Source organism: Cuculus canorus, chromosome 1 (genome assembly GCF_017976375.1).
Source record: "Cuculus canorus isolate bCucCan1 chromosome 1, bCucCan1.pri, whole genome shotgun sequence".
Taxonomy (NCBI): Eukaryota; Metazoa; Chordata; class Aves; order Cuculiformes; family Cuculidae; genus Cuculus; species Cuculus canorus.
Genome location: NC_071401.1, coordinates 96,338,909 through 96,359,924, shown reverse-complemented (window position 1 = coordinate 96,359,924; position 21,016 = coordinate 96,338,909). Strand labels below are relative to the sequence as shown.

Here is a 21,016-nt window from a genome sequence, read left to right as displayed (position 1 = left end):
GCCTGAGGTAAAGCTAGCTGCTAGATGCCAAAAAGTCCTTAAGGAATCATAATAATGAGGTTGAATGATGGCTGGAGGTTTTGGGTTTGTTTCTGTGCGTTTCTGCCTTCTACAGCACGGGGGAGACCTTACCCTAAGTCTGGGTAAATCCTTGTCCTCTGAAGGCAGCTTGTTGCCATTACTCTGAATGCTGTTACTACAGTCTCCAAGGCTTAAATGTATAAAGACTGTGGAGAAATACCATGGATTTTCTGGTAATTTTTTTAAGTGAATTTAAAAGCAAGAAGGTGTATTTGACTGATAATATTGGAAACTTTCTTCAAACAGGTATGCTTTTGCAATAGCAGTGCAAGCTTCCCCACAGCCCTTTGGTGCGTTCAGCTCTGACCCAAAGCAATCCAGAGTGCTGCATTGCTCATGATCTTTTGAAGCACGAGGCTCTTCCAGAAGAAATTATTAAAGACTCAACTCAGTCTCCTGCAATAGGATACATCATCACTATTGCCTAGATGAAGGAGTACAGAGAGCCATATAGGACTTGAGGTAATTAAACTTCAAACTATTTGCTCTTTTGAGCTCTGACTTTCAGCTCTTTTAGTCAGGAGTCATTTTCAGAGGTAATCTGGAATAGATTTTATTTGGTATCTCAGTGGAATAGCACTCCATCTCCCACCAGCAAACACTCTGAATGATTTATATGCTCCGCACCCAAACAACAAAAATTTTAAAGCCAAGTTTTCAATGGATCTTGCACACATTTTGGGGGGAACATATGCTCGATATTTTTTACTAGATGTAAGAGAGTTACATTATTTTAACTCAAGACTTGCTTAGACAAATCTTTCCTCATGAAATGTGAATGACCTATTGTGATCTCAGTTGTCATGTTGTCCAATTCTCAGAGTGGATTTATCTAGAATAGAAACCATTAGTTGTCCCTGGAGTCTGAAATCAGTTAACAATAAACACTCCATTGAAATATCTGCAAGATTTTTTTTCAACAGGAAAAAGACCCATAAATTCTTAGCTGTCCAAAATATGTAAGAAAATACTGCATAGAGGTATTGGTTGAAAACCTAAGTGTTCAGTTATCATGCAGAATATAAATCAAGGATTTTCTGCAGGGGACTCTGCTAAGCTGTTCAGCTGGTTTACTGAAGAGTAGTCAAATGTCTCAGGCCTTGAGCCTTTTCTAAAGTTATTTTAACAGATTAAATAGGGATAAGGGAAGCTATTAATTTTTCAATCATATGATCTTATATTTACTCTTGCAATCAAATCACATTCCCACCCCCTCACTTTTACTATCGAAATGTGAATCTCATGCTCTCCCTACAATTTAGAAAAAAATTAAATTACTATGAGTTTACTTTATATGGAATTAATCAGAATGCAGAGTTCCACTAATCATATTTAAATATAGTCAATGTAAGCCAAACATTGACCTTAGGTTAAAAGATTTTTATGGCTTATTTAATGGAGACCCATATATAAAGCACCATTAAGAGTTCTAAATCACATAGATGCAGGGCAAAACGAGAAGATTAGAAATGCAGCAATGAATTGCCACAGCCATTGTCATGCCTTGGAAATTGTATTATTTTAAATTGCGCCAGCTGTAGAACTACTATAAGCCTAATAGAAATGGTGGGAAAGAAGCAGGAAAATAATGTGTTTTTTTGCCTCCAGGACAGTAGAGGTAATAGAGCACAGAAGGAAAACATAAAGCACACCTCAGGCCAGAAATATTTCCAACACAGTCTTCTGGCCATCAGTACAAGGTGGATGTGTGAAGGTAGAGATGCATGTATAAAGACGTCTTGCTGGTTTTTCCTTCTTAGATTTTCTTCTTGTGGTAGTAGCAATGTCAGTGAATATTCTCAAAGGCACAAAGATGTGTTTGGCTACATAGCTAGGAAGAAAATGAGAAGGAATTAAACATTTACCTAACATCAGTGGCATTTTAAATCTCCCCTGAAGATACTAGCATATCATGGCTGCCACTGTGTTATCTACCCTTGCTGATGGTAAGTGTAGCATCAGTGTAATTTTAACTTTGTGGTGGGTAGAGTAGTAGTGATGACGGGTACTCACAACATAAAGCTGTAGTAAAGAGCAATTCAGGTGTGACTAATCAGCACATACGGCATTGCTGGACTGGGCTGCAAATGAGCTAACTTGAACTAAGTGGACCAAATACTTTCACTTGGTGGGTTTTTAATGATGGCCCTATTTCCATTGCTGTTCCTTATGATTACCTGTGCAAATATTTCTCTGGACCTCAGGGACAAGCAATTGGCACCATAAGTCACTGTGTCAGAAGCAGGGCCTACATTATTTTATTTTGTCTTATCTACCAGAATGATACCCATCATCATCTTAAAGCTCAAACATTATCACATGCAGTTTTTATGGTAAGTGTAGACACGTTAAAAATGAAGTTTTCCTTGTCTTGTAGTCTGTTTGCAACAACAAACTCCTTTCCCCGCCCTGCTCTGTTTTCATTTTGCTCACAATTTAATGCTCTCTGCCTCTTGTTTAGCTAGCATTTCTGAGAATTGGAGGCAGAGGTGGGTTGGCATTTTCCTGGGCTCAGAAATCGCTGAGCTAACCAGTGAGTGAATGTGGGCCAGATAGCCTCAGAAGAACTTTAGTGTTGATGGGCCAAAGTCGATGTGCTACATCCCGACAGTCCCCTGCAGCTGGGCTCACAGGAAACTAGTATTTAAATTCTCATCTGGGTTCAGTCAAATCATTATAAGCCATGGTAGTTCTTCACTATTTTATCTTTCACTGCAATAGCCAACAACACTTCAAGGTTCAGAGAGGCTCCTTGGGGAAGCTCATGTTGCACCACTGAAACTAAGTTGAAATCCTCTATCTGGCTGTCTGTCTTTCCAGTCCTAAACCAATATATATATATATATATCCTGTACCTCACTGAGGCAGAGCTCTGTGCCGAATTTCATGGATCCCACAAACTTGCATGGATGTGAGTAGGCAGAATTTGGCCTTTACCAACAAACTGTGAAGCTGAATCAGCCCTTTTTCCTTCCAGTCCTTCACAACTTTGTCCACGGGGATGGCTTCTGCTGTTCTGCTCCTCATCCAGCCAGAATAGCTTTCCTGGGGCCGTGGGATGTTATCCTCTCATCGAAACACGGGGCCAAGTGCCTTGAGGGGCTTAGGTAACACAAATGTACGATTGGCAGCAAGTCAGGACACTGGAGCTTGAGTCCAAGAGAGGGAAAGGGTGCAAGAGAAGCTATATAGAGTATCCAATCCTGGTTTCTCTTCTGTACATCCAGTCCGTTGACCCGAAGGACAGTGACCTGTTACAGCCACGCTCTACTGTAAGGCAAGATCTCCTTGGTCTTTGCAAGGGAGAAGACATGCGTCTTAAACCTAGGCAAAGACTAGAGGAGAAAACGTCAGCCATTCGTGGCCATTATTATCCCTCTGCTGCACTCTGGGAAGCAGGAAAGATGTTTTTTTGTCCGCTGAAAGGGCAGGCACCCTGTACAAAGGGAGCAGCATCAACACTAAAAGAAAATACAGTAACTGTGGATGGGAAAAAATCGTCCTAAACTAGACTGTGGTAAGTGAGAGCAATACATGCAGTGGAGTATGATTAGCACAGGAAATATCACGGTATGCACATATGAGGTAAATGTATCAAAAGGGAAGCAGCCTGGGGAGAGGGTCCTGGGTTCCCATGGAATTAAAGGAGGAAGGAGTGAAAACAGGCAGATCCCCAAGCAACCGTTTTCTTGCACCCCATGTCCCATCTTTCTGCTACAGTGGGATCTAGGCCAGCAGTGAATTGTGGCATCATTAGACAGTGGAGTCCTTCCTATGCAGGACCCTAAAGAAAATCAGATGTGCCAGGAAGAAAGAGCAGGGGAATTAATAAGAGGACAGAGAGAATTGGAGATCTCTCAAACTTCCCATGGATTCTCAAACCTGTACTTGTTTCCCCAAACCTCACTGATCCTTCATCTCCTCAATAATGCTCATCTATGGGGTGGTGACATGCAGTTTGAGCTGCTGCACTGATGTAAAGCCACCTGCAGCGTAGGCTGAAGGCTTGAGAGTGTCTGAACAGGCAAGACCTCTGTGTTAGCAGATTTCTCACCACGAAGAGACATAGAAACCAAAAGCATAACGAAAGAGCAGATGAAGAAAGGAACATGACACACAAGGCTCTGCAAAATGACCTAGAAATAAACAGCTGTGAAATTAGTGTGAGACAAAGAAGCATTTTTTTTCTTTACTACCCAGAATCAAGTGACTGCGGGGAGACATTTCCTCTCTTAGCGAATTCTTTAGCAAAGGGGGGCTCTTTAACTCTTGGAGACAGAGAGAAACAAGACTTCACAGATGTACAACACCTATAAGCCTGATGCTAGTCCTGCTGTTGTCCAAGGAAGCTGCCTGCCATGGTGAGAAATGACCATGCCCACTCCCTCTGTTAGGGAGGAGTTGGAGAGTAACATAGTATGTAGGACAGAGGGATGTACTGCAGGGCTGGTTTCAAAGTTGGATGGCTTTGGGGACCAATGAAGTGCAGAGGAAAACTGCAAACCCAGATGAAATAGGAAGAAAGAGTTGCAAGGGGAGGGTGAAGAAAGATCATCAGGATCTCAGAGAACATTAACATCCCCTGTGTTGGATAAAGACAGACAGGACCAGTAGCAAATGCGGAACCCTCTGAATCTCTGGTGACCTTCCTATGTTTTAGGAGCACACTGCCATTTTCTTCACAAAGGCTATGAAGTTTCTGCTCTTGAACACTTCAGATTTCTGGAACTAAGGGAAGGCTTTGGTAAAGACTCGCCTTTCACAGGCCTCTGTGGGTTTTTTTTGTTTCATATCTGTCTCTCTTGATTTATTTGTTTCCATAGTTCTCTTCTTTTCTCCTCCTGTCTCTCTTTCTTATGTTCTTGTACCATACACTTTTTCTTTTTCTGGACTCAGATCTTTGTGTCTCGCTCAGAGCCCAGGTTCCTACAGCAATGAGTGCAGTTGTTTTAACAGGTTGTGTTGATTCTTGTCTTGCTGAAGAAATCATCAAGATATGATGATTCTGAAATGCCCCACAGTTTCATTTAGAAACCAGCAGATGTTACCCAGCTATCTCAGCCTTCCTTTGCTTCAAAATTATTCTGGCATTCAAACATGGGATGGAAGTCATTAATCATAACACATTGGTCAGTAACGCCAACAATCACGACACTGTCTGTTGGATGCAGTCAGTGTCCTGACTTCCACCAGAAGGCAGTGCTGGGATCCATCTGGTCACATGCAGATGTTGACAATATAGGCATTTACAGCAGGACTAGTCCCCCTGCATACCTTCATAGTAAAAAAAGACAAATAAGCACTTGCAGACCACATTCTGTCTTATCCCAAATCAGTCATCTACTTTAGGCTAGATGAGTCACACCCTAAAAGCATTTATTTTGTTCTTGCTTAGTGTAAGCAGTTTATTGCAGGTGTCCATGTTTTATTTCCTAAAAGTAATAGGATTCATCTTCTCATATCCCTGTCTCAAGTATAAGCCTAGAATTGTTGGCTCCAAGTATCTTTTCAGCTACTGATCATAAGGCAGCTCATGCTGTGAAGTAAAAAATATTGCAAAATTGGAAAGGATAACTAACAGCAGAGTCAGGAGTGCTCAGCCCAAGGGAAGAAAAAATTACTCAGTTCAGCTGTGCACCTTAAAGGGACTTGCCGTTTGATGGTATTGGAAATAGCATTTCAGCCATTGCTTAAGGATCTCTGCAGTTCTTCTCCAACCTTTCTCTCCCCTTCAAAGGAAGTTTGTTAGAAAGGTGGAATGGGGAGTCCTTAATTCTCCTCAACCAACACCTTTCTCTGAAAGTGCCATCTCTGTAAGGCTCATCAGGGATCATGGCTCAGAGGTATAGAAGCCTTTCTTTTAAACTTTTCAGCTCTGCCATAGATAGTAAGGTCATTTTATCTTAACATTGGCACTCTACAAAAAGTTCTCTATGGAATATCTTGAAGATACACAAACACAAATCCTAGAGAAACAATATTTAATTTTCGAAGACAATTGAAATATTTTTAAGACTAACCACTGTTTTGGCCCAGGGTATGCACTTTCTGCATGGCAATCTCCAATTTGTACCAGATGCAAAGGCAAAGATATTTACTACATATACCCCAAATGGCACAAATTCCTTTGTCTTTGTATTCACTTAACCTCAACTTCCATTCCACATAACTTACTTCACCTCAACTATGTTTCTTGGAATAACACTGAATTTTGGTCAGCTCATTATTGGCTTTGTTTGTCTTCGGTGCACCGTGAGTAGCAGGGTTGGCTTGAAACATGAAACACTGTGGAGAAGGAATGCAATATGGTAATACAATCATTTGCCTACTACTGCAGGAATAGTTTCCATTATGGCTCCTGTCTTTCACACTCTCCTAACTTTCCAAAACATTCACCTTTGAAGATGGAGTTTTCCATATTTGGTGTTTGCCTGGAGGTAAAATTTGCCTGGGTGAGTGGAAGTTTTAGCAAAGATGTCTAGTCACTTTTACATTATTGAAGAGTGGAAAAAACCCTACATTGTTTCCGTCTTGGGAAGAACCATGTCTAACCACATTTCTAAGGACGGCAACAAATCTGCTGAGAGTTGAAATTTGACAAGGACAATCAGTGGAGAACCTAGTCATATGTTATGGACCCTGCTTTTTGAACTCATGTCTTTGTCTCCTGGTGTCTATAGGAGGCTATTTGTGTTCAGTAGTCTGCAGGATCACTGCACAACCGACCAGTCACCCCAACAGCTAGCAACTATTTTCTGTCCCTTTTTCCCTATGTAATCACAAGATTCAGAGCTGTATTAGCAGCTCTGTCCCAGAGGGTCCAGAAATGCTGAAGTTATATTTCTAATCATGGTAAATCAGTCTCTCAGAATGTTTATAAGTTTTTGTGTAAATCAGTTGTTCTTCCAGTTAAACAAGGAGAACTGAGTAGTATTAAAACAGCTGGTATCTTTCTTCTGCCGTTTCTTTTCTTTTTCCTGCTGAAAACATCTACTTGATCTGTATGAAGGGCTTGGAGCTGGCCTGTAGCAGTTTATGAATCTTACATGAAGTCTGGCTATAGAGATAATTATTGTGTGACTACATCTGGTTATTAGATTATTACCTGCATGAAGGAGTTGTCTAAGCTTAATAGGCAAGCCACTAAGGAAAAAAGAAGACAAGAAACATAATAATTCCACGAGAGCAACATCTTAGCTGACATATCAGGAACTCTTAAGAAACAATGCTTGAGCTACAAACTGTAAAGAAGCTACATCCACAAAATGTTCAAGTCAAAAAAAAACAGGAAGATCATCATAGTTGACTCACTGACTGACATCATGCAGAAGGCTGAGGAAACTCGGCTTGCTCAGGACCAAGAGTGATTACAAGCTGTAGGTGACAAAGGTGCAAGTTTTTTCATGACTTTGGGGAGGCAGACAGGCATAGACAATGTTTGAAGTTTTAAAATTAAATATCATGCTTCTACTGCTGAGAAGACACTTCTAGGTCGCCTGCATTAATAAGCAGTCATAAGCAAGTAGTCAGAAATCAGTAGCTTCCAGTAACAGTGGAAGTGATAAGAAGTTTTATCTAGAAGCTTTAGTAGGAGTCTTGACAGTAGGCATGTTCTTGGTGAGACTGGAGAAGGAAGTAGTCCTGCAGCCTTGAAGCCATGTGCTTTCAGTAAGGGTAAATCATTCCAGCAGTAAGTCCAGAGCTGGAGCAGTGAATGGACAAACATGGTCCCTGGCTGTATCTACATTGATCGTTGAGGTGGTCCATGGAAGGAGTAGAACATCCTATCTGTCTCCCTGTATGATAATCCATAATGTATGGTATTTCTCCCACAAATCCCCACGGCATTTTGGTCAAGCCCCCTTAGTAATAATTCTCAGTCCCAATTTATCTGCCCCATTCACACCGTTTTAGCTGACCATGCCTGAATGAGAGGCTGGACTAGATAACCTCCTAAGGTCACCTCCAACGTGGATTATCCTGTGAGTCCATGACCACATTGAAGAGCAGGCTCTTCAATGTGTGTCTGATTTTGCCATGCAGCTTGGTAAGAGGAGTGATGCTGCCACATCAATGTGGCACAGCAGGTCACTGCAGTGTGGCCAGCATCACTGTGGAGGTCAGCAGGGCCGTACACTGGATGGACTACTCTTCTGTTCCTGCTGTCCAGGATGTGGCAAAGCATCTCCCAGCTTTTTAGCTCACAGGCAGGATGCGTGTTGCCCTGTGGTATCCTCCAAATACGGGAATCACAAAAAGTTTGTTTGTAACCAGTCCTCTCTTATCACCAGAGGTGGCCCTTGTGCACCCTGATCAGAAGCACTGACTGTGCGCATTGAGCCTGTGCTTCCTGGAAGTCCTCCGCTTGCCATCTGTCCTAAGTGTTTACTCTCTTGACTGTTTACATGAGATATCAGTGTCCACCACACGATTATCTCCACTTTCATCTTTACCAGTGCTGTATGACCTTCTGCAGCCTCCACCCAGATGACCATGTCACATCCTGCCAATTATGTCTTTGGGTTCCTGAGAGCTGCCCGGGAGATCAGCAGAGTGCAAGACCTGGGGCACCTTCCCCACCAGCCTGCTCCAGGTATGAGAAGCTGATCCAGCTCAACTAGAGACAGCAATTGGATGTGGTAGGGATGCTTTGCCTGCAGGACAAGACACCTAGGGACAGGGGTAAGGATCATCCTACAGGTCAATGAGTCCGGAGAAATGCATGTGCTATAAAAATACTTTCTGGTTGTCAAGTACAAAGCCTTGCCCACAGGAAAATGTGGTCAAGGGCTAGCAATCTGCATTGGCCTCAGGGAAGCTTCTGGCAAGAAATCATTCCCGAAAGCCACATCACATTATATTGCATGTGGGAACTGGTGACTCTGTGGAGATAGCACAATCCCAGGAAAGACATACAGGCTGGTCAGCTCTCTTGCCCCTACACCTCTCCTTGTGGTTGGGACTGACTCACAGTGGTGAGAAATTCTAGCTGGGAGTATTGTAGTCCAGGCTTGGTATGGTGGCTGGGGGAGATAGTGAAGGTTGAAGAAAGGACTGGTAGCAGTGGTAGACTCACCGTAGAGATTCCCCCAGCCCTGCACACCGTGCAGGACTTGCTTAACCAGAACGGAAGGGGGCAAGGCAGCTCACCTGAGGCAGCATGCAGGGAAAAAGGCTCCTCATTGACCGCTGGGGTAATATGCAATCCTGGACATCATTCACAGAACCACAGAACCACAGAACCACAGAACCACAGAATGTTCAGCATTGGAAGTGACATTTGGGGATCATCTAGTCCACCCCCCCTGCTAAAGCAAGTTCACCTACAGCAGGTTGTGGAGGAACACGTCCAGGTGGGTTTTGGATATTCCACAGCCTCTCTGTGCACCCTGTTCCAGAGCTCTGTCACCCTCACAGGACAGAAGTTTTTCCCTCATTTTCAGGTGGAGCTTCCTGTGCTCCAGTTTGTGCCCACTGCCCCTTATCCTGTCACTGGGCAGCCGTACCTCTGAGTGGGGTTATTCCTCCCTGAGGGCAGGACTCTATGCTTGCCTTTGATGTACTTCATTAGGTCCTTCTCTGGCCTAGAGCACAACCTTCTGATGTATTGGCCACTTCTCCCAGTTTTGTGTCATCAGCAAACTTGCTGAGGGTGCACTCTGTTCTATCATCCAGGTCATTGATAAATATGTCAAACAAGACTGGGCTGAGTACCAATCTCTGGGGAACACCACTGCCCACAGGCTTCCAGCTAGACTCTGCACTACTGATCACTACCCTCAGAGATGTGTCATCCAGCTGCCCCCCCATCCACCTCACTGTCCACTCATCTAACCTACATTTCCTAAGTTTACCTATGAGGAAGTTATGGGACACAGTATCAAAAGCCTTGCTGAAGTTGAGGTAGACATCATCCATCGCTTTCCCCTCATCTACCCAGGCAGTCATGCAATCATATAAGGCAATCAGATTGGTCAAGCATGATTTCCCCTTGGTAAACCGTTGTTGACCACTCCTGATAATCTTCTTTTCCTCCAGATGCTTAGAGATGACATCCAGAATGAGCTGTTCCATCACTTTTTCCATGGATGGAGGTGAGACTGACTGGCCTGTAGTCTCCTGGGTCCTCCTTTTTGCCCTTTTTGAAGAGCAGGGATGACACTGATTTTTCTTTAGTCCTCAGGCACCTCTCCTGTTAGGAAAGCATAACAGTTAAGCTTTTTCCTGCTGGTCTTATGGGGAGGGTAGGATGCAAGGTTTCTCTGCAATTCAGCCCTGGATACACACGTACTGCCCTCAGCGAGCAGGCTGCGCCGTCAGTGGTAAAACTGTGTGAGGTAGGTTAGATGGACTGGGTGAGAGGGGTTAGGGCAGCTATGATTTTCCTAAGTAAGACAATCTTTTCCACTACGATAGCATGTGCAGGGCAAGAGTCCATGTTTGGCTATGTCTACAAGCCTATGTGGTAAAGGAAGGAGCGACTATTTGTGTTTGGATCTGATTCCAGGAGCTTATTCTCTGATTTTCCATTTGTACAGCTAGGGCTGCAGAGCTGTGTCCCGTGGTTCTCTCTTGGGCTCCTCCACCATGATCCATCATCCTAAAATTATATTGCTCAAAACCAGATTCACTGGTTGCCTTCTTCTGCTGCCGAGAGTGCATTTCTGGGAGTCATCCTGGGGAACAAGGGAGTTCCCTGTAAGTTATTCTGGAGTAACAAAAATGGCAGCATCATCTGTTGACTTCTTAGCAGAAGAGTCCTTGATGCTATAAAGACTGACTAATGTAAGGGCTGGTGATGTGACCTTGGTAGGTGGAGGCATGGCATGGGTGTATTGCTGAGCTAGGGCTGGTGTTCTGGCCCTAGGGACAGACAGCTTGCTGTCAGGAAATGAAGATCCTAGCCAAAGGGTCACTATTGCCGCCAGGCTATTGGTGCATCCATAGCAACATGAGGCCCAGTGTCACATGGAAGTGCTGACATGTCACTTCCATCCTCTCTGAGAGCTGTGAGTTTTCCTTCAAATCTGCTGCAACCTGTTGGCAGGTGAGGAGTTATCCGTCTCTTATTCAATGGCTTTCCTATCTGTGGGCTTCTTGAAAGTCTTCATAATTAACACAGAAGTATCTTTCCCCATATCAAGTGGTTGCTCCTTCTCTTGGTCTAGAAGGCATCCTTTAGTTTTTCCCCTTTGCTCAGCACTGTCCTTCAACTTGCTTTTCCCTGAATAGCTGTTCTAGCTAGGGATCTCTGTGTATCCCACGGCCCATGCAGCTTCCCTCTGTGAAATCATAGTCCTGCATGTATTTCTTTACCCCATTCCCCTCAACCCATCCTCTGTATTTAGGGAGGACTATGTGGGCCCCAGAGGTCCCACCCTTGGCTGTCAAGTGGTTGGCATGCCTGGCTGCGGAGATGTAGACAAGAGGACCCTGTGTCCTACCTGCAGTGCCCAACTTTTGAAGAGAAACGCTGTCTGAAGGGCCAAGGGTGGCGAGTAAGGCGCCATGGTCCACATCACTCCGCACTTCTGGATATATGTTGGCAAACTCCACGGTGCTGCTGCTATGTGCATGACTGGTCACACAGATATGGAGGTGTTCTTAAGGTCGCTCTAGTGGGCTGTGTACTTCTGAAATGCCAAATTATGTATGCGCTGGGGTGGTCTCAGGTGTGGACACCTGAGGAGGTCAGGGAGGCTGCTGTGGCAGCAGGGGAGCAGCCAAACAGGGCACAACAGGCACAGTTAGATGGCAAGGTAGGAACTGGTTCACCTCCATTCCTCAGCCAGGGAGACTTTACATTTAAGGACAGAGAGAAACAAAAGTCCCAGGTTGTTACCTGACCTCACAGGCTTGGGAGTGTGGTCCATCGAGGTGAGTCTAGACAGACCGGAGCCTAATCCAGTTCAGGTCTGCTGCGCACCTCTGCGTGGGCTTGGCAACTGGCTCACTTGTCTGTCTGTGAAGTAGAACTAGCAGTGCTTACCTTTGTTTTCCGGATGCTTCAGGTCTCAGCATGAAATGTATTATGCAAACGAGGAAGGTTTCTGGTGTTATTTTTCAGTAATGAGCAGCAGACCTTGAATTTTGACCTTTACATGTTGTTGGGGTTTTTTTGTTGGTGGTGGTTTTTTTATGACTATCCGTATTCTCCTCACCGTGCCTGAACTGAGTGGTCTGGTCACAATTGAAGGTCAGAATCATTTTTCTGCCAGCTCTAACCATGTAAGTAGGGGTTAGAGCAGCGCTGGAAGGGGTATATTTATGGGCATGCAGATGAGGTACCACTCGGGCGCGTTTCTGCTGGTAGGTGGAGGGATGGAAGTACAGCTCTGTGGGGACACGATGTGGTCGCTCCAGAAAACGGCACCCAGAGGGGATGAGCCTGCTTTCTCCTTAGCTGGATTTAGGCAGAGAGCAAGAGCGAAGATCAGTCAGGGTGTCACCATGGGCGAGTAAATAAAGGTGCTAACTTGTAGGGTTTTATCTGGCCCTCGATGTCAGCCTTTTAGGTGGCCAAACTCGGACACTGACCAGATTGCGAAGAGGAAAAATATTGATTCACTTTTCTGCACTTTGGATTCTGGTAACTGTGCCCTCAAGCTGCTCAGCCAGATTCAGAGGAAAGGTGAAGTGCATCTCAGCCAGTGTAAATCATGCATCCTTCTGCCTGGCTCCATCTGGAAATGGCACCAGCGTAGGGTCAGTGTTTGCCTTCAGAGTAACCCCACGTGTGTAAGCATCTCTCTGTGAGCATTAACCTAACTGGTAGAGTTATTCCCATTCAAGCTGGTCCTCTCCATACTTGCAGTGTTCTCAGCAGGCTTGCACGCTGCAGCTGCCTTCCTGGGACAATGTTTTTGGCAGTCTGTTGGACTCCTCTGGATTCTGGTCCCATCTTTAATAGATCACTCAGATAATACATACATCAAACCTGAAGTCTGACGCCTGATTCCTTGTTCCCTAAGGTTTACCACCTAGGTGGAGTGATGCTCATATGTTACTGTATCAGCAGGTAATCATTCATTAACTCAACTGGGCCGAGCCCAGATGCATGCTCATCTGCTGTAGGTGCTGTTATCCTGATTTCTGAATTAGAACAAGCCCTGAGAAAGGATATAGTTTTAATGTCCATGGGCTAACCTCTGGATTAATCTGTCTCTGAACTTGTTCATATGCACACACAAGAGCTCCTGTCAGACCTCTCACAGCAGCCCCTAGTAGGGTCAGAGAGAAAGTGCCGCACTGGAGTGTGCAGTGCTCTCCGGAATACAACAGCAGTATTTTGTTAGCACCCTCTCTATGGACTGGATCCATCACCATGACAGCTGGCTGAAGAAACAGTAACAAAACAAGGAGTTCACTGGCTTGTCAGACTTAAGAATTTTATATTTGGGTGAGGTTTTGACAGAACCATCTCAAAAATCCACAGTAGCCCAGGCACTGTGCAGACTGCTTCTGGGCTTCCTCCTTCCCCTCCCCACCCACTTGCCTGAGATACCATTCCCTTTCCAAGAGGAAGATGAGATGTTTGAGTTTTAGTCTAAGGTGAAAGGCAACTAGGTTTCATAAGCGGATTATGGTTTTCTGTCTAGTTCTCATTGTGATGCTGTGCAGGCTGTGAATCTTGATCCTGGTCCTGCGCACACATTTCATGCATTTCCCTGATTAGAGCTGCAGATGCCATAAACTTATCAGAAACGTTGTTGTAGAGTTCTGGTTAACCTAGGAAGAGCTCAGATGCACAGTGATATGAATCAGATTCAGGTTCTATTGCAAAGATGGCTCTGCGTTCCTTAATTCCTCTGGTTAAATGGGGTAGTTGGTTTCAATCCATTATTAATGATCCCTGGCACAGCATTTGATCTCCACTTCCACAAAGTCCAGGACTGTTCAGATAAGCCTTTGGTCCTTAGTCATCTCATTATGTGAGCTCAGCTACCTATGATGTGATATTAATGACCAATTAAGAATACTGCTCATCTATGAATTAATAATAGGGATCCTTGTTTAAAAGAGCAAGTGCAGTTCTAGGACACGGTCAGATTTATGGGGACTCTCAAGCAGACTTTCATCATGCAAGGTAGCATGAGTGTGAGGTACAAGGCAGGGCTTCTTTGTATAAGAGTGAGAATTTTGATGCCTGTTCTGTGGAGGACGGGGTTCATAAATCTGTCTCTACACCAAAGGTATCAGGAGTCAGAGAGTCAGTAGAGACAATTACAGCTGAGAAGACCTAAATTCAGCCTCTTGTCCTATCATAGTCATTCAGTGATCAGACAAACCACTGAGTTTCTCAAAGCTATTTTGGTGCCTAACTCCCTCTGCTTTTTAATGGTATCCTTAAAGATCTACACGTGTAGTTGCTTTCCTGAAAAAGAGTCAGCAAATCAATCATTTCATTTGAACTGCTCAAGTCCATGTTGGTCCTGTTACCAGAAAAAAAAGCCCCCCAGATACTAGGACAGAGCACTGCAGGCAGTCCTGCAAACACAGACCTCCTGGAATGGCATACCTGAAGGTGGCTTTGTGCCAGTAGCTGGGCTCTGTCTCTCGGTGGTATGTCTGTGTCCTTCAAAAACTATGTTCTTACCCTTCCTTAGACTCATATCAGCTGTGGGATGCTGCAGGGTACAATTCCTGCTGTTCTTGCCTGGTGAGATAAGGCTCCCTTCAAAGTTCCAACTTGTTAAAGAAAATCTCACTCCACATGCAGTGTGTCTGGAAGCTTCCAGATTGTTTAGAGCTACATGAGCAAAACCGTGTCTATATTTTCAGAAAATTTACTCTAAAAACAGATAAGCCTCAAAATACATTGAGTTTGTCAAAAGATTCCAGTAAAAAGAGCGATCGCAGTAAGACTGAGATGGTGGTGTGGTTAAAGAACCATTGAGACTTCCAGACAGAAATTTATCTATCAGTGCAAGAAAAATAAGCAAAATGGCTGTAACTTAGTGGAGTGGAACATCACTTCTTCCTACCTGGCCATTTTTTCACAGCCTATCTGTTTGTATCACACTTTTCAGCTGCATATGGAAAAAAAATGCATGGCAAGAATCCATTTTGGGTCACCATAGGGTGCTGACCCTGACTTTTGTTGGTGAACTAATATCTGAAGGGAAAGACAAACATTTTGCTTCTTTAATAAGACCTCAGTTGGCCCTTCAAATAGGAAGGGATATTCAGAGCAATGATGCCAAATGGAGTTGGTGGGACCTGCATCCTTTGTGGTGTCCCATATGCTCCAGAAGGAAAAGCAAGGAACATCCCATTGGCCTGATTTATAGAAAAATATGTCTCTGGAAGAGATTAAATCCACTTTCGATTCACCAGCAAAAGTGACCCAGAAATTTTTACACCTAATCAGGTTCCTCTTCATTTATCATAATATGTAACCAGAGTTGCAGGTCAAGCAAACGGTTTTGTGATCTGTGTGATACACAGGCTGATATGGAGCCTTTGCAGTAAGAAAAGGGCAATCTTCTCCCCACAGGTCTGGTCTTCCTGATAAGCCGGTACACAACTGACACACCACTCTCTTCAACCCATTCTTCAGCACTTCACTGATGTATTAGCTTTATGGTAATCCTCAGCAATGAGGGGAATACTCACTTATCAAAACTAACATCTGAATAGAGAAAGCAGATAGATCAGTTTTAAGAGAAAATCTGTCTTTGCTGAGAAGTTGGAGATTTCTCTTCTGGGAAATAAAATTGCTCTACGTGAGCCTTGAACTCGGCTATGCAGAATATTATAATTCTGAGCATGGGCTGGCAAAATCAAACCCCACGGATGGACATCCCTCTGATTCAAGCCTCCTTTTCTTCAGCCAATCCATCCACATTATAACATCTAGATTTCAAATAGTCCTTCTGGAGGAGGATCAATTTGCTATAAGGAGCCCCTCCATTTTTCATAGCAGGCTAAGATCAGAGGTGACCTTATGACACAGTACTGAGATCTCAGGTTAAATGTAAAGGTATTAACACTGAGGAAAATGCACAACCGAATTCCAGCTTCTTATACAGACATACAGATATATGAACAGTCTGCAGTATTTGAATCCAGGTCTGGATTCGTATTTTAAATCTTGCCTGAGCTGAGGGAATCGAGGTCAGAAAGGTCAGCTCTGTATCCTTGTCAAGCAATGCTCCTAATTTATGGCACTGAAGTAAACTTTTACTGAAGGAACATAGGAATGTTGCTCAACATAGTAACTTAGGTAAGCTTATAGCCATCTCCTGGATAACACATAGCACAGTATTTTTCATCTTCCCTGTAGATTGAAACACAAGGAAATCTTTAATCATTCAGCGTATCCACTGGGTAAAATGTATTCACCCTTTCAATCCTGTATCTTAATCTTTTCCTGCAAGCTTGTCAGGGACGTTGCCCTTAATCCATGTTTCTGGGAAGAGAGAAATCCCCACTTGTGAAAAACCAAAACCTCCAAAGGCAAAGGGGAGATACACAGCCTTTGTAGCCCAACACTATGAAGCATCTTCTTCTGTCACAGAAAATACACTTGCAGTACTTGGAAGGCAGTGAAAATTCTTGAATTGACTTCAGTGAGAGGAGGCTGAAAGCCTGATCTGTTTCTAAATATAAGAAACCTATTTCTTCTGTCGAAGCAAACATATTCTTGTGAAACTTCTTAGCTAGGGTTTGGGGTAACACAGTGCCATGAGGGCTTTGGTATGAAAAAATGGATAAATATCACTTTTAGGATTTGGCTTAAGGTCCTAAAGATGCCTCTAACAGTCTCTGAGGTGATTGCTTAAGCTAGTTTCACTGGAGACTTTCCGAGTGAAGTAACAGAATTGGTGTTCACCAGCAGATGGCACTTCTGCCTGAGAATTGTTTTCTTTCATGACCCTTGAAAGAGAAGAGTTTCTGCCATCATTATTGTAGAAGTTACTTTACAAGGCAAAACATTGTCCTCTACATTGTATGGATTCCCTATTTTACACAGATTGTATCTATGCCTTTCTGCCTCCCCTTACTTCTAATGCTGCTTTTCTTTAAAGGGCTTTTGATTAAATGAACAACTTCCCTCTTAAAAGCTATCCCACAGAAGATCCTTGTTTAGCAGACAGTAATACCAGGTTGAATAACTTCAGCAGCATGAAAAAGAGAGATGAATGATGGTTTTCTGCTTGGGATATCTTTCAGGCTAACTTCAGCGGAGACACATATGTGCAAAAGCAGGCAAGCAGTCTATCCCTTGAAGCCTACTGTTTCCCAGTCCCCCAAGGACAACACGCTGGATTTCATCAACTCTGAAAGCATTTGGAGCAGACAAAGAGGAGATAAACAGACAAATAAATATCCACTTGACTCCAGAATATTCTATTTAATGTTTTTGGGACCAAACTGCTAACTTTTACCTGAAATCTGATTGGGCTATTGCAACAAATTTGCATTAGGAATTTTGTACTGTTTTTTCTGCCATTACAAAAGCAGTAAGTACTTTAAAATGAAGATGGGGGATCACCCCCACTGAGTTAGATAATGCACAGTCACACTGCACGCAAGCGCAGAGGAGTCTTAAGACTTCTAGGAGTCCTAAGACTCCTCTCCTCCATCATATAGATACCTTGATGGTTGACATTGTCAAGCTATGTGGGCCTGGTGTGTTGCTGAATGTACCAGAGTACAGGCTCTGTTAAGCCTGTACAACTCTGCTTTTGGGCTGGACGGTTGCAGTTAACACTAGGCTTGTAGCTAGACCTGCTAATGGTAAATCTCTGCATTGCAATTTCATGAGGTACGGCAATCCCTGCAGAAGAGCACAAAACAGGAATTTGATTCAACATGTTGGACTGGAATATCAAGTTACCCCTTGTCCTAGAGACCTCATGGTATTGAGCCCAGACCTGCCCTTGGCAGTCTGCACACTGACTTCCATTCTGCTCTGGGCAGCTTCATCCCCACCCAAGAGATACCAGCATGGAGACTGTGGTTACCCCACTGACATGATGAGACCTCTGAATAATCTGGGTCAGTGCAAAAGCAGGGTAAGGTACCAAGATGAAATGGAAATTTTCTGAACACATTCTTACATGAACCACAACATTCACATACTTATACACACAAAAATACGTGTGTCCTGCAATTGTGCAGGTCTGCAGACATTCCTGGTAACTATAAAAGATCTGATTTATTTTAGAAGTGACTGAATTTTTATGAAAATGGTAATTTCTCCTATTTCTTCCATCTCAGAAATGGCCAGTAAAAAGCAGCAGCAGAAATGCTAAACTCATCCTTCTCAAATAACGTGTTTTGAGGAACTCCACATTGCATAGTCCTGGAACTAGCAGAAAGCAGGATCAAAACACACGTCCATGGCATTGGTGGAATAAATGTACATGTCATGCCACTATGTTGGCAGCATAGGTTCCTGGTCACCACATTCACAATATTTTTGAAATTTAAGGTGAATCAACAATTTATGGCTCTTTAATGTAGCTTTTACTGAAGCCTTTGATGGAGATGCCACGACGTGGTTTCTAGAGGGCTGGATGTTAGCAGATCGAGGAGGGTAATTAATCGGATGGAATCCAATTAAAAGATTACTCTCCTGTTCTCCAGATAAGGTGCTATCAAGATGCACAAAATTATCTGTTGAAACCCCTCAGGCAGCTTACCCAGAATAACCTTCTTCTGGATCCACTCCAGCTCCCAGTGGAGGCTCTAGTTCAGGAAATCATCTTTATTCAGAACAGCACTTAAGCATTTGCTTAAAGTTAGGCACGTACGTAAGCACCATTTCCAGCAAGGCTGTACTTAATTGCACCCTAGCTGCCTTCCTAAACTAAGATTAATGACAATGAGACAGCTCCAGCTGATTTGGGAAAGCTGGGAGGAGGCCACTGCCATCTCCACAGAGTCACTGCACTTCTTGACAATGGGAATACTCACAGAATTATGTAGTACAAGTTACATCTAAAATCATACATCTTTGCAAGCCTGGAAGCTGTCCCAATGTGGTGTGAAGATGCATGGACTGGCAGATCAACACATGGAGCTCATCAGCTCCCAGGACCTTCCTGGGAGAGTGGGTGCTGGGTAGGGAATGGCAGCCAGCCAGCCCCACTTGGAGGGAGTCAGTACTAAATCCAAAGCAGGCTGGTGTCAGGGGTTCTAGGTCCCCCTGCACTCTATCAGCTCCACACACCGAGCCAGCAGCTGCGGCAAGGTGCCAAGGCCAGGTATCAGGAAAGGAGCAGGAAAAGCACCGGCACGGGGAATGCATACATGCTTGGGTGACCTCTTTCTGCCTCTCTGGAGGCGAGGGTTTTCTGCTTGAAGCAGGAGCTGAATGGGGGCAGATTGCAAGGCCAGTTTGCGCAACTGGATTGCAGCCATACAAGCAAATGGGCCCAAGGTCAAGGCAGACTGAGGAAACAAGAAATGTGCCTGGCCTCACGCAACACATACTGGGTTAAATGAACAATTATGTCTTAACTCACGTGCTAACACACTTGTTTGCCTTCCTTGCCAGTGTGCTTGAAATGATCAGTTGTCTTCACTTTTCAGAGCTCTCAGGGTGATGTGGGGTCTTGTGATATGTTTTGGCCTCAATGACCTCTATGGATTGTTGTGTGCAAAACAGATTTTTTCTGCCAAAATAAATGTCAGTTTAATGTAACTTTTTCTGACACTCAGCAGATACCATTGTATGAGGATGTGTAGAGTGCTCACTCTGGTTTTCCATTTCAATAAAATATCCTGACCTGGCCTTTGCTTCCCCTTTCACTATCACTGAGCAGTATCAACTGCTTCCACAATCACAGGACTCCATTAAAGCCCTCAGTATGAGCAATGAGCATCTCCATGAGGTTGAATTCAGGTCAACAGGCTGGGAAAAATAAACAGCACTATTTTTAATATGCTATGATGGAGTGCATTAAGCCCAAAATACACAGCAGCTCTAGAACTAAACTGACATTTCTGCAAAATATTGAGCTCATCAGCTGCTTACACACAGGTATGTCCATGTGTTCATACCAGCTAATACTGGCACAATCTGTGCTGGGTGCTCTCGTCCTCTTCCCGGCTGCACAGTATAAGGTAGCACAGACACTTGGCATAGGTTGCCAGTGCCTGGATCTCACCAGTAACAAAGCTGGTCAAGTGCCATGAGACAAGAAAAGCAGCTCTCAGTCCTCTTCTTTCCCTACATGTGAGGCAGAGATGTTCAGGCATATATGGCCAAGGGGTGGCTGCTACACTCAAGCGATGTGCTTGCTCACTAGCACTAAGGTTTTGAATACCCTTGCTACCAGGTAGAACACCACTAGCTAGCAGCCTTCCTCTAGTGTAAGATCAAGGGCCAGCAGCAGCTCCAGCAGGCCAGCAGCGTTCACTCACTGGGACCTTCGGTGGGAAGAGGCCTCGGTGCACCCCTGGAAGAAGGGCAGATAAAGGTGAGCTTGCACGGAGGTCTGCATCTGCACAGGCATGGATGAAGTACTGAATTGAGCTCTGTTCTGGTACTGCAATAAATATCACAGATCTGCACCCTAAATTGCCTTCTCCTCAGGCTTTCCAGCTCAAGTTCAGCCTGCGCAACCCTCAGGCTGCACCTTGGGGTCTCCAGTCCATTTCTTCTCTCTGACTCCTTAGTAAAGCACCCAGGTAGCCTTTACAAATAAAAGATATTAAAACAGATAAGTGTGTATGTTTGATGTAAGCATGCATTTGCATATAGGCATATGGACAAAGGTGGGGTTTTAAACACAAAGTTGCTTAACGTGAGACTGTGCCATTTGCAGGCACTTTCATTCGGCTCCTGCGCAAAAAGGATTGGTTTGCACTAGGCTCTGGATGCGGGGAGACAGACATGCTATTTGGTAAGCTCTTTAATTCCCAGCTTCTGCCAGTCACCCACTCCTGAGGATACCTGCCAGGAAGGCATGATACTCTGAAA

General features: G+C 44.1%; 1 protein-coding gene across 1 annotated transcript in view; it reads left to right on the top strand.

Annotated features, from left to right (window-relative positions):
- KCNE2 (potassium voltage-gated channel subfamily E regulatory subunit 2) overlaps positions 1–21,016 on the top strand; it is a 109,662-nt gene that overhangs the window by 68,487 nt on the left and 20,159 nt on the right. Inside the window, exon 10 of the mRNA XM_054059559.1 lies at positions 328–543. The gene's annotated coding sequence lies outside the window, so the exon portion shown is untranslated. The remainder of the gene's footprint in view (positions 1–327; positions 544–21,016) is intronic.